The 18,036-nt window shown below is 34.1% G+C and overlaps 1 protein-coding gene and 1 pseudogene across 2 annotated transcripts in view; both read left to right on the top strand.

The window, feature by feature from the left end:
- The window catches only part of SURF1 (SURF1 cytochrome c oxidase assembly factor), a 143,807-nt gene that overhangs the window by 65,556 nt on the left and 60,215 nt on the right, over positions 1-18,036 (top strand). The gene's annotated exons all lie outside the window — the stretch shown is intronic.
- On the top strand, positions 10,765-10,883 carry LOC148508805 (5S ribosomal RNA; annotated as a pseudogene).

Here is an 18,036-nt window from a genome sequence, read left to right as displayed (position 1 = left end):
TGTGGCTGTAATTATATTACTTATACATTGTATGTGACTGTAATTATATTACTTATACATTGTATGTGACTGTAATTATATTACTTATACATTGTATGTGACTGTAATTATATTACTTATACATTGTATGTGACTGTAATTATATTACTTATACAGTGTATGTGACCTGTAATTATATTACTTATACAGTGTATGTGGCTGTAATTATATTACTTATACATTGTATGTGGCTGTAATTATATTACTTATACAGTGTATGTGACTGTAATTATATTACTTATACAGTGTATGTGACTGTAATTATATTACTTATACATTGTATGTGACCTGTAATTATATTACTTATACATTGTATGTGACTGTAATTATATTACTTATACAGTGTATGTGGCTGTAATTATATTACTTATACATTGTATGTGACCTGTAATTATATTACTTATACATTGTATGTGGCTGTAATTATATTACTTATACATTGTATGTGACTGTAATTATATTACTTATACATTGTATGTGGCTGTAATTATATTATACATTGTATGTGACTGTAATTATATTACTTATACAGTGTATGTGACTGTAATTATATTACTTATACATTGTATGTGACTGTAATTATATTACTTATACATTGTATGTGGCTGTAATTATATTACTTATACATTGTATGTGGCTGTAATTATATTATACATTGTATGTGACTGTAATTATATTACTTATACATTGTATGTGACTGTAATTATATTACTTATACAGTGTATGTGGCTGTAATTATATTACTTATACATTGTATGTGGCTGTAATTATATTATACATTGTATGTGACTGTAATTATATTACTTATACAGTGTATGTGGCTGTAATTATATTACTTATACATTGTATGTGACTGTAATTATATTACTTATACATTGTATGTGGCTGTAATTATATTACTTATACAGTGTATGTGGCTGTAATTATATTACTTATACATTGTATGTGGCTGTAATTATATTATACATTGTATGTGACTGTAATTATATTACTTATACATTGTATGTGACTGTAATTATATTACTTATACATTGTATGTGGCTGTAATTATATTATACATTGTATGTGGCTGTAATTATATTACTTATACATTGTATGTGGCTGTAATTATATTATACATTGTATGTGACTGTAATTATATTACTTATACATTGTATGTGACTGTAATTATATTACTTATACATTGTATGTGGCTGTAATTATATTACTTATACATTGTATGTGACTGTAATTATATTACTTATACATTGTATGTGACTGTAATTATATTACTTATACATTGTATGTGACTGTAATTATATTACTTATACATTGTATGTGACTGTAATTATATTACTTATACAGTGTATGTGACCTGTAATTATATTACTTATACAGTGTATGTGGCTGTAATTATATTACTTATACATTGTATGTGGCTGTAATTATATTACTTATACAGTGTATGTGACTGTAATTATATTACTTATACAGTGTATGTGACTGTAATTATATTACTTATACATTGTATGTGACCTGTAATTATATTACTTATACATTGTATGTGACTGTAATTATATTACTTATACAGTGTATGTGACTGTAATTATATTACATATACAGTGTATGTGACCTGTAATTATATTACTTATACATTGTATGTGACTGTAATTATATTACTTATACATTGTATGTGACTGTAATTATATTACTTATACATTGTATGTGACTGTAATTATATTACTTATACAGTGTATGTGACTGTAATTATATTACTTATACATTGTATGTGACCTGTAATTATATTACTTATACATTGTATGTGGCTGTAATTATATTACTTATACATTGTATGTGACTGTAATTATATTACTTATACATTGTATGTGGCTGTAATTATATTACTTATACAGTGTATGTGGCTGTAATTATATTACTTATACAGTGTATGTGGCTGTAATTATATTATACATTGTATGTGACTGTAATTATATTACTTATACATTGTATGTGACTGTAATTATATTACTTATACATTGTATGTGGCTGTAATTATATTATACATTGTATGTGGCTGTAATTATATTACTTATACATTGTATGTGGCTGTAATTATATTATACATTGTATGTGACTGTAATTATATTACTTATACATTGTATGTGACTGTAATTATATTACTTATACATTGTATGTGGCTGTAATTATATTACTTATACATTGTATGTGACTGTAATTATATTACTTATACATTGTATGTGACTGTAATTATATTACTTATACATTGTATGTGACTGTAATTATATTACTTATACATTGTATGTGACTGTAATTATATTACTTATACAGTGTATGTGACCTGTAATTATATTACTTATACAGTGTATGTGGCTGTAATTATATTACTTATACATTGTATGTGGCTGTAATTATATTACTTATACAGTGTATGTGACTGTAATTATATTACTTATACAGTGTATGTGACTGTAATTATATTACTTATACATTGTATGTGACCTGTAATTATATTACTTATACATTGTATGTGACTGTAATTATATTACTTATACAGTGTATGTGACTGTAATTATATTACATATACAGTGTATGTGACCTGTAATTATATTACTTATACATTGTATGTGACTGTAATTATATTACTTATACATTGTATGTGACTGTAATTATATTACTTATACAGTGTATGTGACTGTAATTATATTACTTATACATTGTATGTGACCTGTAATTATATTACTTATACATTGTATGTGGCTGTAATTATATTACTTATACATTGTATGTGACTGTAATTATATTACTTATACATTGTATGTGGCTGTAATTATATTACTTATACAGTGTATGTGGCTGTAATTATATTACTTATACAGTGTATGTGGCTGTAATTATATTACTTATACATTGTATGTGGCTGTAATTATATTACTTATACAGTGTATGTGGCTGTAATTATATTACTTATACAGTGTATGTGACTGTAATTATATTACTTATACAGTGTATGTGACTGTAATTATATTACTTATACAGTGTATGTGACCTGTAATTATATTACTTATACAGTGTATGTGACCTGTAATTATATTACTTATACATTGTATGTGACTGTAATTATATTACTTATACATTGTATGTGACCTGTAATTATATTACTTATACATTGTATGTGGCTGTAATTATATTACTTATACATTGTATGTGACTGTAATTATATTACTTATACATTGTATGTGGCTGTAATTATATTACTTATACAGTGTATGTGGCTGTAATTATATTACTTATACATTGTATGTGACTGTAATTATATTACTTATACATTGTATGTGACTGTAATTATATTATATATACAGTGTATGTGGCCTGTAATTATATTACTTATACATTGTATGTGGCTGTAATTATATTATACATTGTATGTGACTGTAATTATATTACTTATACATTGTATGTGGCTGTAATTATATTACTTATACATTGTATGTGACTGTAATTATATTACTTATACATTGTATGTGACCTGTAATTATATTACTTATACATTGTATGTGGCTGTAATTATATTACTTATACATTGTATGTGACCTGTAATTATATTACTTATACATTGTATGTGGCTGTAATTATATTACATGTGCATTGTATGTGGCTGTAATTATATTACTTATACATTGTATGTGACCTGTAATTATATTACTTATACATTGTATGTGGCTGTAATTATATTACTTATACATTGTATGTGACCTGTAATTATATTACTTATACATTGTATGTGACTGTAATTATATTACTTATACATTGTATGTGGCTGTAATTATATTACTTATACATTGTATGTGACTGTAATTATATTATACATTGTATGTGGCTGTAATTATATTACTTATACATTGTATGTGACCTGTAATTATATTACTTATACATTGTATGTGGCTGTAATTATATTACTTATACATTGTATGTGACTGTAATTATATTACTTATACATTGTATGTGGCTGTAATTATATTATACATTGTATGTGACTGTAATTATATTACTTATACAGTGTATGTGACTGTAATTATATTACTTATACATTGTATGTGACTGTAATTATATTACTTATACATTGTATGTGGCTGTAATTATATTACTTATACATTGTATGTGGCTGTAATTATATTATACATTGTATGTGACTGTAATTATATTACTTATACATTGTATGTGACTGTAATTATATTACTTATACAGTGTATGTGGCTGTAATTATATTACTTATACATTGTATGTGGCTGTAATTATATTATACATTGTATGTGACTGTAATTATATTACTTATACAGTGTATGTGGCTGTAATTATATTACTTATACATTGTATGTGACTGTAATTATATTACTTATACAGTGTATGTGGCTGTAATTATATTACTTATACATTGTATGTGGCTGTAATTATATTATACATTGTATGTGACTGTAATTATATTACTTATACAGTGTATGTGGCTGTAATTATATTACTTATACATTGTATGTGACTGTAATTATATTACTTATACAGTGTATGTGACTGTAATTATATTATTATACATTGTATGTGACTGTAATTATATTACTTATACATTGTATGTGACTGTAATTATATTACTTATACAGTGTATGTGGCTGTAATTATATTACTTATACAGTGTATGTGACTGTAATTATATTACTTATACAGTGTATGTGGCTGTAATTATATTATACATTGTATGTGACTGTAATTATATTACTTATACATTGTATGTGACTGTAATTATATTACTTATACATTGTATGTGACTGTAATTATATTACTTATACATTGTATGTGACCTGTAATTATATTACTTATACAGTGTATGTGACCTGTAATTATATTACATATACAGTGTATGTGACTGTAATTATATTACTTATACATTGTATGTGACTGTAATTATATTACTTATACATTGTATGTGGCTGTAATTATATTACTTATACATTGTATGTGACTGTAATTATATTACATATACATTGTATGTGACTGTAATTATATTACATATACATTGTATGTGACTGTAATTATATTACTTATACATTGTATGTGACTGTAATTATATTACTTATACATTGTATGTGACTGTAATTATATTACTTATACATTGTATGTGGCTGTAATTATATTATACATTGTATGTGACTGTAATTATATTACTTATACATTGTATGTGGCTGTAATTATATTACTTATACATTGTATGTGACTGTAATTATATTACTTATACAGTGTATGTGACTGTAATTATATTACTTATACATTGTATGTGGCTGTAATTATATTACACATTGTATGTGACTGTAATTATATTACTTATACATTGTATGTGACTGTAATTATATTACTTATACAGTGTATGTGACTGTAATTATATTACTTATACATTGTATGTGGCTGTAATTATATTACTTATACATTGTATGTGGCTGTAATTATATTATACATTGTATGTGACTGTAATTATATTACTTATACATTGTATGTGGCTGTAATTATATTATACATTGTATGTGACTGTAATTATATTACTTATACATTGTATGTGACTGTAATTATATTACTTATACAGTGTATGTGGCTGTAATTATATTACTTATACAGTGTATGTGACTGTAATTATATTACTTATACATTGTATGTGGCTGTAATTATATTATACATTGTATGTGACCTGTAATTATATTACTTATACATTGTATGTGGCTGTAATTATATTATACATTGTATGTGACTGTAATTATATTATACATTGTATGTGACTGTAATTATATTACTTATACATTGTATGTGACTGTAATTATATTACTTATACATTGTATGTGGCTGTAATTATATTATACATTGTATGTGACTGTAATTATATTTCTTATACATTGTATGTGACTGTAATTATATTACTTATACAGTGTATGTGACTGTAATTATATTACTTATACAGTGTATGTGACTGTAATTATATTACTTATACATTGTATGTGGCTGTAATTATATTACTTATACATTGTATGTGGCTGTAATTATATTACTTATACATTGTATGTGACTGTAATTATATTATACATTGTATGTGACTGTAATTATATTATACATTGTATGTGACTAATTATATTACTTATACATTGTATGTGACTGTAATTATATTACTTATACATTGTATGTGGCTGTAATTATATTATACATTGTATGTGACTGTAATTATATTACTTATACATTGTATGTGACTGTAATTATATTACTTATACATTGTATGTGGCTGTAATTATATTATACATTGTATGTGACTGTAATTATATTTCTTATACATTGTATGTGACTGTAATTATATTACTTATACATTGTATGTGACTGTAATTATATTACTTATACAGTGTATGTGACTGTAATTATATTATACATTGTATGTGGCGGTAATTATATTACTTATACATTGTATGTGGCTGTAATTATATTATACATTGTATGTGACTGTAATTATATTACTTATACATTGTATGTGGCTGTAATTATATTATACATTGTATGTGACTAATTATATTACTTATACATTGTATGTGACTAATTATATTACTTATACATTGTATGTGACCTGTAATTATATTATACATTGTATGTGATTGTAATTATATTACTTATACATTGTATGTGACCTGTAATTATATTATACATTGTATGTGATTGTAATTATATTACTTATACATTGTATGTGGCTGTAATTATATTATACATTGTATGTGGCTGTAATTATATTACTTATACATTGTATGTGACTGTAATTATATTACTTATACATTGTATGTGACTGTAATTATATTACTTATACATTGTATGTGACCTGTAATTATATTATACATTGTATGTGATTGTAATTATATTACTTATACATTGTATGTGGCTGTAATTATATTATACATTGTATGTGGCTGTAATTATATTACTTATACATTGTATGTGACTGTAATTATATTACTTATACATTGTATGTGACTGTAATTATATTACTTATACATTGTATGTGACCTGTAATTATATTACATATACAGTGTATGTGACCTGTAATTATTTTACTTATACAGTGTATGTGACCTGTAATTATATTACATATACATTGTATGTGACTGTAATTATATTACTTATACATTGTATGTGGCTGTAATTATATTACTTATACATTGTATGTGGCTGTAATTATATTACATATACATTGTATGTGACTGTAATTATATTACTTATACATTGTATGTGACTGTAACTATATTACTTATACATTGTATGTGGCTGTAATTATATTATACATTGTATGTGACTGTAATTATATTATACATTGTATGTGGCTGTAATTATATTATACATTGTATGTGGCTGTAATTATATTATACATTGTATGTGACTGTAATTATATTACATATACATTGTATGTGACTGTAATTATATTACATATACATTGTATGTGACTGTAATTATATTACTTATACATTGTATGTGGCTGTAATTATATTACTTATACATTGTATGTGACTGTAATTATATTACTTATACATTGTATGTGGCTGTAATTATATTATACATTGTATGTGGCTGTAATTATATTATACATTGTATGTGGCTGTAATTATATTATACATTGTATGTGGCTGTACACTGTCAGGTGGCGTATAGCAGGTTGTTACACTTACCTGCTGTCAGCTGGGCAGGTCCTCTGCCGGCTCCCTCCATCACTCTGGTCGATTCTCAGGCTCCGTCTGCTGTGTTCTCCCGTCAGAACACCGTGTCAGCACAGCAGACGGAGCCTGAGGCGGCTGCAGAGGACTAGTAAGTGTGGGACAGGGAGGGGAGGTGAGCGGAAGGGGGAGGGGGGGTTGGGACACATACACTTACCGCAGCTGTAGGCAGTGCTGCGCATGCACTGGTTTTACGGATGTAACAGCGCATGTGCAGCACGGATACCAGCTGCGGTAAGTTAGTGTAGAGAGGGAAAACTATCTATTTCCCGAAAAGCTGTCATCTCAAAAATGACAGCTTTTTGGAATAGATAGTTATGGGGAGGAGGAATGATGAATTCCTCCGGTAATTAGGTAGAACTCCATGCAAGTTCTAAACCGAATTATCTCCAGGGACATTGTAGTTATGATTAATAGGCCCCTAATGCATCTCAACACAAGTTGTTTTTATCTCAGTCTGTTCAACATATATGGATTCAGACGCATCATCAGAGGATTCTGATGATACGCAGGATTCCTCTCCAGGGTCTACTTCTGGAGAGGAGGATCATCCATCTACTGTGGCTATTACTTCTTTGAGGCCGGTTAGATCAGTTCTAGATATTCAGGATGATGAACCAGCTCATAGTAAGAAGCCTCTAATGTTTAATCACCACAAAAGGTGGTCAAAACGGTATTTCCGGAGTCTGGACAGCTTACTGAGCTTATTGAGGAGGCATGGGGAGACCCTGATAAGCTATTTTATGTTGATAATAGCTCCCATTCCCACCTTCGGTATGTGCTAAGTGGGAGGTACCTCCTACTGTGGATGCTCATGTAACGCATCTAATCAGAAATGCTACATTGCCTATTCCATCGGCTTCTCTGAAAAATTCTGTAGATAAAAAGATTGAATCTTGTCTTAAGGCGATTTTTTTTCATCAGCTGGAACGGTTTCCCGTCCGGCTATAGCTGGAGCCTGGGTAGCCAAAGCTGTTGAAGAATGGATTGGGGCATTGGAAAATTCCCTACCAGATGCTACCAGAGAACAGATGATGAATATCTCCCATATACGGGAAGCGGCTTCCTATCTGGGAGGAGCTGCAGTGGATGGTGGAATTTTAGCTTCTAAGGCATCAGTAGCTTCAATAGTGGCACGCAGGGTCCTTTGGTTAAGGTCTTGGAAAGCTGATACAGCATCAAAGAGGGTGCTGGAAGTCTTACCTCTTCATGGAAAGGAACTCTTTGGAGCAGAGCTGGATAACATAATCTCTACTCTTGCAGCTTCAAAGTCAGCAGGTCTGCCATCTACGTCATCTAGTAGAACTAAACAGGTTTCTTTTCAGTCTTTTCGTCCTCAGTGGAAAACCAAAAGACAGACTTCCTCCAAGATGAATAGTTTTCGTAAGTCTAAGAGATCTGACCAGACATTCAGCCTCTAGGTCAGACAATAAGCCCTCGGCCTGATGGAGAGGGCCTCCTCCTGGGGACCCCAGGATGGGGGGCCGACTTCTTCAGTTTCCAGATTGTTGGCATCAAACTACAGATGCCTGGGTCTGAGAAGTGGGTATGCCCCCACTTTCAGGAGACACCCCCAGCAGAGGTTTTTTGCCACAAAGCCTCCATTGGATGTGAGCAGGGCCTTGGCCCAGGCCGGGGTGATAAATCCAGTCTCTATTTCTCAACAGGGAAGGCGTTATTATTCAAATCTATTTCTGGTCCAGAAAACAAATGGGGCATATCACCCTATATTGAATCTAAAAACCCTCAACAGGTTTATCCATGTTCCCAAATTACGCATGGAAACTCTACGGTCAATTATTTTGGCTATGGAGCTGGGAGATTACATGGTTTCCCTGGATATTCAGGATGCATATCCGCTTTGATGGCGTGGCTCTTGAAACTTGAAACTTCCATCCTAAAAACAGGGATTTTCCAGTTCGGTTATTCAGAGTTTGCCATTCCTTTGGTCAATGGTGTTCTCATAAGGAATATGATCCTAAGGATTCTGGCTTTTCTGCAGGCAGGATTAGACATTGGTCTCCGTCTGGCTACTCCTAGGCAGGGGTTTTCTGAATTTTATGTTATCTGAATTTCTTTATCCTAATCAGCACATGATCTTTCGATGGTGTATCTATTTTATCTACTTGGCACAGGTGTTCCCTGGTGTAGTTACACCTCTTCTGAGATCTGTCTTTGTGTATGTGGCACAGTTATTGACTGCTGAATCAACCTTAGCCAACTCTATACATTTGTAAATTTGGTTTACACAATAACAGTTGGTTGTAGCTATGAATGATTATGCCCTGTCGGGTGCAGTAACTTTAGTGTAACTGACACTACCTCAGGCATTGTCCTTGTGACCAAAGTATTATCTAAAAATGTTCTTTTCAGAGCAATGTCATCTGTTTATTGGATTAATATTCATCTGCTTTGGATATATGCTTAACGATTCATTACAATGTACACTATCCATATATCTGTACCAATCACCCTTTCTACGATTTGTCTAATTATTATGGTGGTGCTAATATAATATATGTTATATATCTGCATTTGCTGTTGTGATAAATTGTGTGGAACTCATATATACTAAGCTCTGCAACTTTTGCTTCTTTTATAAATTCATCATAAACCAGTTCGTATCTTGACATGTCATCTGGAATGCACATGTACCAACATATGGCGCACATCCTGAATATATACATTATATACCGCTACCGTTTAAATAACTGTTGATATTTTTTTTCTAAATCATAATTATTATTAGTGGTAACACTGTATTGACTTGACCATCTATATACAGACTTTTTATATATTGGGGACCCAGTAAGTATGCCCATGTAAATACTTTTTCTGGAATGTTATAACTGTAATAAAGTGGACTTCTTCATTGTGATAGTCCTACATATACCTCTTTTTGTGTCTACCTGGGCATTCCACCTTTTCCTCCCCTTAAAATTATATACGCACCTACAACCATACCAGACTGACTGTGCCCAATCTCGTCTGATCTTGGAAGCTATGCAGTCCTGGGCTTGGTTAGTACTTGGATGGGAGACCACCAGGGAATACCAAGTATTGTAGGTAATATAATAAGGTGTATTGGGACACATCGGTAACACAGCAGAGGTTTTCATTTTATTTTCTTTCTGTCCCCTCCTTTATTTGTTTGTTTTCTCTGAACTTCTGGTACTCGCACAATACTATGCTGGAATAGGTCAGGGTAAATTTTGGGTACTCTGCTGCGGGTGTCATCAAATTTAAATAACATATTACATATTAGAATGTTACGCAGGAGCATCGGTACCCGATTTTTTTAGATATGTTCGCCTTTTATATAATTTAATATATATCTTGTATAATTTTTGTTCATGTGCTGTCTCAGGTCTGTTTAGTAAATCTTCTTATGACTTTTTTAAGGATACCTAATAAGAGTTACATTTTATTTTTTACTGTAAGTATTTACAAAGAGTGCCCCAGCGATTAGCCTTCCTGTGTATGTGATTGTGCATATAGGCTATGGGAGCACCACCACCGCTTCTAAATAATTCATTTATATCACAATTATTTATAACTTGGTTGCTTACAATAATTTGGATAGGTTCTGTGCTGAACTCCCCTTTCTCTTCAAACATTCTATAGACTGTAAGTTTGCGAGCAGGGCCCTCTTACCTTTGTCTCTTACAACCCAGTCTTGTTCTATTAATGTGTTTCAAATTGTAAAGCGCAACGGAATAAACTGCGCTATATAAGAAACTGTTAATAATTAAATTATGACCGTATCATAACACTCTAGTCATATATATATATATGCATTGAGCCTTGGAGATGGAGGGCCCAAAACTACTGTAGTGGAATTCAGTGAGACTCTGCCCAGTCATAGCATCAGACCTGTAGCAGGGGGTCGCTTAATAACATTCTGGTTTCATACCATTGCGTGGTTTGAAAGCAGGTACGAATATGGGACTTTGTAACATTGGTAAGGAATGGATATAGCTCTCCCAAATGATAAAAAAAAAGAAAAATTCAACCCGTGTCTCCTTGAGGCCTCAATCCAGTCCATTTTAAATTGTAAAGAGGGCAATGGAGGGCAGGAGAGGAGATAACTGTTGCTGCAAGATACAGGCTCCTTTGATAAAGCAGATCATACGGGCACGCGATGCATAGCGTGACCTGGGTTTTTTAATTATGTGTTTCTCATTGTAATATGTTGTTTATGTTGAATACCGAGTAATACGATTAAATTAAAGAGTTATCACAAGCCGCCAGACAGAGCGGTGGGTAAGGAGACTGTTCGTGTACTAACATATCACGGAAGTCTTAAGCTCCCTAATGAGAGCAGTGAATATTCATATGGTGGCCAGAACGTAATATTTTACTATATTGCCAGTAAAGAACTGCTAGATTAAGTAGCAGATCAGGACACTGTTCCTGTTCTAATAGACTACGGAGGTATAGAGCTCAGTAATGAGAGCAGTGAATATTCATGAGATAATTATTAGCCGCTAGACAGAGCGGTGGGCTAGGAGACGGCTCGAGTACTAACAAATCACGGAGGTGTAAAAGCTCCCTAATGAGAGCAGTGATTATTCATTAAGTACTAACACATCACGGAAATCTAGAGCTCCCTAATGAGAGCAGTGAATATTGACACAATAACCAGAACTTAATATGTTACTATGTTGCCAGTAAAGAACTAGATTAAGCAGCAAAACACTGTTCATGTTCTAATACATTATGGAGGTGCAGAGCTCATTAATGAGAGCAGTGAATATTTATTAGATAATCATTAGCCGCTAGATAGAGCGGTGGGTTAGGAGACAGCTTAAATACAAACAGATCACAGAGGTGTAAAAGCTCCCTAATGAGAGCAGTGAATATTCATTAAGTAGACAGAACGTAATATGCTACTATGTTGCAAGTAAAGAACTGCCAGATAGAGCAGCTGATCAGGACACTGTTTATGTTCTAATAGACTATGGAGGTGCAGAGCTCAGTAATAAGAACAGTGAATATTCATGAGAGAATCTAAACGGACAATATTACTGTGTTGTGAGTTAAGCTATTAAATCAATTTACTCTTGTGTATCACAGCTTAAATTACTCTAACACCCTTTAGGTGCCACAATACAGCACTGTGGTATATTAGGAGACTGTGGCTATACCAGAAGATTGTGAGAGTGTAGAGCTCTAATAATAGAACAATCATATATTGAGGTAATTGGATTATAGTGAATTGATTGAGTGCTGTCTGGCACCAGTCTCTTCAGTAAATCACCAATATCCATTTCACATAGGTTTCAATCATGGTACGAGACGTTTACTGGTGAGATATTCTACATTAAACTATATTGTGTGGAATGAATATGCCCATAGTGGTTACATAGCACATTTATAAGATTACCACACAATAATTATTACTAGAGAACACTTATTTTATATATTTAGTAATATATTTCGCTTTTGTTTTTTTATTATTTAAGGACGTAATAAAAGTTATGTTTTATTAATTGTTTGGTCACTTGAGTACATCACGATTAATCCGTGAGTGCCCCGATATAGGAATACTTTGCTTCTTTTGTTCATTTTATAGATACAGTGTTCTCCCCAGAAATTTTTTCCAGCTGGGTGGCATCAAAAAGTAGCCTTCACAATTATGCGCGTGCCGGGAAAAGGGGTATCTCCCTTACCAGTCCAGCCCGACAGGTCTCAGGCTGCTCCCCCACTGGCTCTCAGTCAAAAGTGCCCATTATGCAGTGCCCCCTGTATTTGTGCCCTTTTACAGTGCCCCCTGTATTTGTGCCCTTTATACAGTGCCCCCTGTAGTTTTCCCCTTTATGTATTGCCCCCCTGTAGTTTAGCTTTGCCCTTATGCAGTGCCCCCAGACTGGTCCCTTATGCAGTGCCCCCAGGCTGAAGTAGTGCCCCCAGACTGGCCCCTTAAGCAGTACCCCGAGGTTTAAATAGTGTCCCTTATGCAGTGCCCCCAGGCTTAAATAGTGCCCCTTAGGCAGTGCCCCCAGATTGGTCCCAGCCCAGAACTTACCATTACTTGCTGGCCGCTCGCGCTCCCATTCCCGTTGCCTCGCTCTGACTGGATCTAACTAGATCCAGCAAACGCGCAGGGCAGGCTCCTCACGTAGCAGGTGACATCATGATGTCACCCGCGCAGTGCATCACTGGGAACGCTGGCCTCTGAAGTGATCTGAGGTTTCTTTAGCCTCCGGTCACTTCAGAGGTCAGCGTTCCACAGCAGGGGTCGGCGGGGGAAAGTGCCAGGCGATGCGCCCACAGAAAACAGCCTGGGGAGAACACTGAGTTACACTTGCAGGCAACAGTGGGATTAAGACTTTTTCTGACTGCCATGTGTCATTCGAATATATGAACTAAGTAAATCAACGCCGCCCATTCTGGGGTTAATGGATGAAAATTTATCAGGTCTGAAATAGCATACTGTTTAACCTGGGCCCAAAATCTTTTAATTAAATGGCAACCCCAAAAGCTATGTAACAGCGTGGCAGGAGAAATGGAACACTTAATCCCAATCACATTAACTAATATCACCTATAAAATATTTTGTACAACATTTCCCCATCGGATTTTGCCGGTAAAGTGCTGAATGAGTAAGTGAGAGTGGTTAAGATTTTGGAGGTTTGAAGATGCGGAAACTGCTTGTGCCACACACTGATACCTGTGCGTAAATCACAATAGAAGAGAGGGGTTCATATGAGACAATGAATAAAAGAAAAAAAGAGCTCTAGTGGGTTGGGCAGGAAGCTCACCTGACTCTTCTAATGCTGGGTACACACTGGCAGATATATTGGGCGATCAATCGAGTGTACCAGAGATATGTCTGTGAACGACGTTGTTCAGACATATCGTGTCAGCTGTGGTTGGGGTTCACTCTGGGTACCCCTGTTTAGCCCTGCAAAATGTGTTCTGCACTTTTAAATAGCTGCGGCAGGTGTTCTTTCCTGACATTAGAACAAGTGATGCAGAAGAGCACTTTTTTTTTTTCGTTTTTTTAAGTGGTTCCATCAAATTTGGGCTACATGAAAATGGGTGCTAGCATATTTTTAAGTCCCTAAAGTACTTTTTTTTAAATTCTGCAAAAATTGCACCTGCTGCTAATGGCCTATTCTAGAAAACACCTTCCGCTAATGGCCTATTCTAGAAAACACCTTCCGCTAATAGCCTATTCTAGAAAACACCTTCCGCTAATGGCCTATTCTAGAAAACACCTTCCGCTAATGGCCTATTCTAGAAAACACCTTCCGCTAACGGCCTATTCTAGAAAACACCTTCCGCTAATAGCCTATTCTAGAAAACACTTTCCGCTAACAGCCTATTCTAGAAAACACCTTCCGCTAACGGCCTATTCTAGAAAACACCTTCCGCTAATGGCCTATTCTAGAAAACACCTTCCGCTAATGGCCTATTCTAGAAAACACCTTCCGCTAATGGCCTATTCTAGAAAACACCTTCCGCTAATGGCCTATTCTAGAAAACACCTTCCGCTAACGGCCTATTCTAGAAAACACCTTCCGCTAATAGCCTATTCTAGAAAACACCTTCCGCTAACAGCCTATTCTAGAAAACACCTGCCGCTAATAATCTATTCTAGAAAACACCTGCCGCATACTTGCAGAATAGCCCCAAACCTATTTCCCTATTTTTAAACACTGCTTTCCCTTTTTTTTTTTTTTACCCAAAATTTTCAATTTATTTTTTTGGGGTGTCCCTAATTTTTTAAACTGTTTTTGACACAGTTTATTTTTAAATGTCATTCCCAGGGGTGCAGGCTTTTTTTTTTTTAAGCCGCACCCCTAAATCCCAATTCTGCACTCTTTTTCGCCATGTAAAACATGGTGAAAAGTTATCCCCGTTTTTTTTCAAAGACTTTTTGAACCTGCGAAAAGTCATTGAAATTGAATACGGGGATAATTGAAATAGGCGAAAATGACGTCATCAGCAATAAATTACGCCAATTCTGACTTTTCGCAGCCTAATTGAATACCCCCCATAGTATTGAAAGTCTTTTCTATCTGTATTATAGCATTAATAATTATAAATATTTTCTATAGGTTTCCAATGAGCATCTAGGAATGATTTTTGTGTATTTTCATTGATTTGTTGTTTTTTAATATGGTTTTAGACAGGCATGTATAACTCTGTGAGATTGATGAAATGTGACACATGTGTAGTTGAAACAATTACTCCCTTGATTTATCTATGTTACCTGTTAATTTATTAAGCGTCACCTGGGTATGTGAGGATATAAGGACACCTCACAGGCCCAATAATTACATTTGAAAAAGTCACATGGTGTGTTGTGATATTTTTATCATGTTCTATGGCAGACTCTATGAGGTTATCTATTGTGAGTCCCCTCCTGCCAGATTGTGAGGTCTGAACCCGAGTCTTTAAGTCGTCTTTCAGACCGTCCATGAGTACCGTGACTATCATTCCCCTGTGGTGAATGCTATCTTTAATATCCTCTATCCCAGTGTACTGGGTGATAGCCTACAGAGCCCGATCGCAATAATCTTCTGCAGTTTCACTCTCCTGCTGCTTAATGGTGAAAATTTTGTTCCAGTTAACTACTACTGGAAAATATACACCCAATTGAGTCACAATGCGGGAAATGTTACCTTGGTTTACTTGGCCTGTTAAGGGAACGTCACCATCCAATACACAATCCGTGATAAATTTTGTCACGTCGGTATTGCGTGGCAGACAGGCCCTTAACACCACACGCCAATCTTTATTAGTGGGTTCATGAGAACTACCCAAATTTCTCAAAAATCTTTGACATTTGGCTAATTCCTTTTTGGGATCGGGGAAATCATTTATGATGGAATTTAGTTCTGCCCTTGTCCATGGACAATGCTTTACTACTTCCCTCGTGGGTACTACACCATTCGCATCTGCATTTCCGTTCGGAACAGTTATCGTCCAAATGGGATGCAGACCGGCAGCGTTGCTACCTCTGACCTGGTTACCTGGCTGGGGGTTTAATCTGCTGCTGCTACGTATGGTATGAACAACTTCCTCTATGGGTGCAGAGTGCGTTAACGCTTCCCTTGCTGTTACTGATGGAGATGATGGCACCACTCGTGATTGTGGTGATGCAGCATCTATCATTTGCACAGCATGGGAAATGGCAGACATTACAATAGGCTCATCATCCACATCATAAACATTTTCTTTATGGTTGCTTAAGAGAGGGTACAAATTGCTTGTTACATTTTTATGGGTATTTTTGGTAACTGTACTTTCACCTCCATCCACATAAGGTGGGGGAGGTGAGCGTGAACTGCTGGCAATACTCTCCACAACGCTACCTTGTCGCACGGGCGCACCATTTTGCGGCTCGCCCGTATTGCAATTTAGCATCGCAGATGTATTTTCTGGCAATGTGCTCACAACGCTAGTTTGCATCGTTTGCACATTCTTAAGCCACGCATCCCCTTCATGCTGCCACAGTTTTAAACATTCAAAATATTTAACCTTTTTCTCTCTGAAGTATACCATACCGATGTGATCCCGGACATTATCTAATACATCTTTAGCAAAACTACCAATTCTGGGAAACGGTCTAACACTCTTCCTCGTCATATTAAACCATAAATCACAATACCTTATTGCATAAGTACCGTACTTGGTATGCATGATACGACGGGCCGATCCGATCGGCGCCTCCATTAGCAGCACATCATTGCCTAACATCTCTACTGTTTGCTTGGCTCCCATTCTGAGACAACTCCTACACTTTTCAATAAAGATTTAAACCGGTGAAAGACAATCAAGATACTTTCACTTACCTGTGGACAATTTAAGTCGGCGGTGCCCACACACCTGGATAAGATTTAGTAAGGCAACTTCCACACCTGGATAAGATTTGAAAAAGGCAACTTCCACACCCGGATAAGATTTAGTAAGGCAACTTCCACACCTATGAGAGTTTATATGTCGGCTACTCTCACGCACCTCTCTACAACAAAGACAACATGTACACCTGCTACTGTGTATAGAACAGTAAAGCTGCTTACCGAGCGGCTAGACTAACCCTTGCACCTAGCCCTTAAGGATCATACGATACCCTTAACTTGTTCAACAAATATTCACTGTTACACACTTTTTTCCTGCGCAGAAAAATACACGTTAACCCAGATATTGGTAATAATTAAAACATGTAAACCTCAACGGCTTTGTTTAAACACCATGGCAGCACAACCGG

The sequence above is a fragment of the Taudactylus pleione genome, unplaced genomic scaffold, assembly GCF_031769625.1.
Source record: "Taudactylus pleione unplaced genomic scaffold, aTauple2 ptg000343l, whole genome shotgun sequence".
In the NCBI taxonomy this organism is placed as follows: Eukaryota; Metazoa; Chordata; class Amphibia; order Anura; family Myobatrachidae; genus Taudactylus; species Taudactylus pleione.
This window is presented reverse-complemented; position numbering and strand designations above follow the sequence as displayed.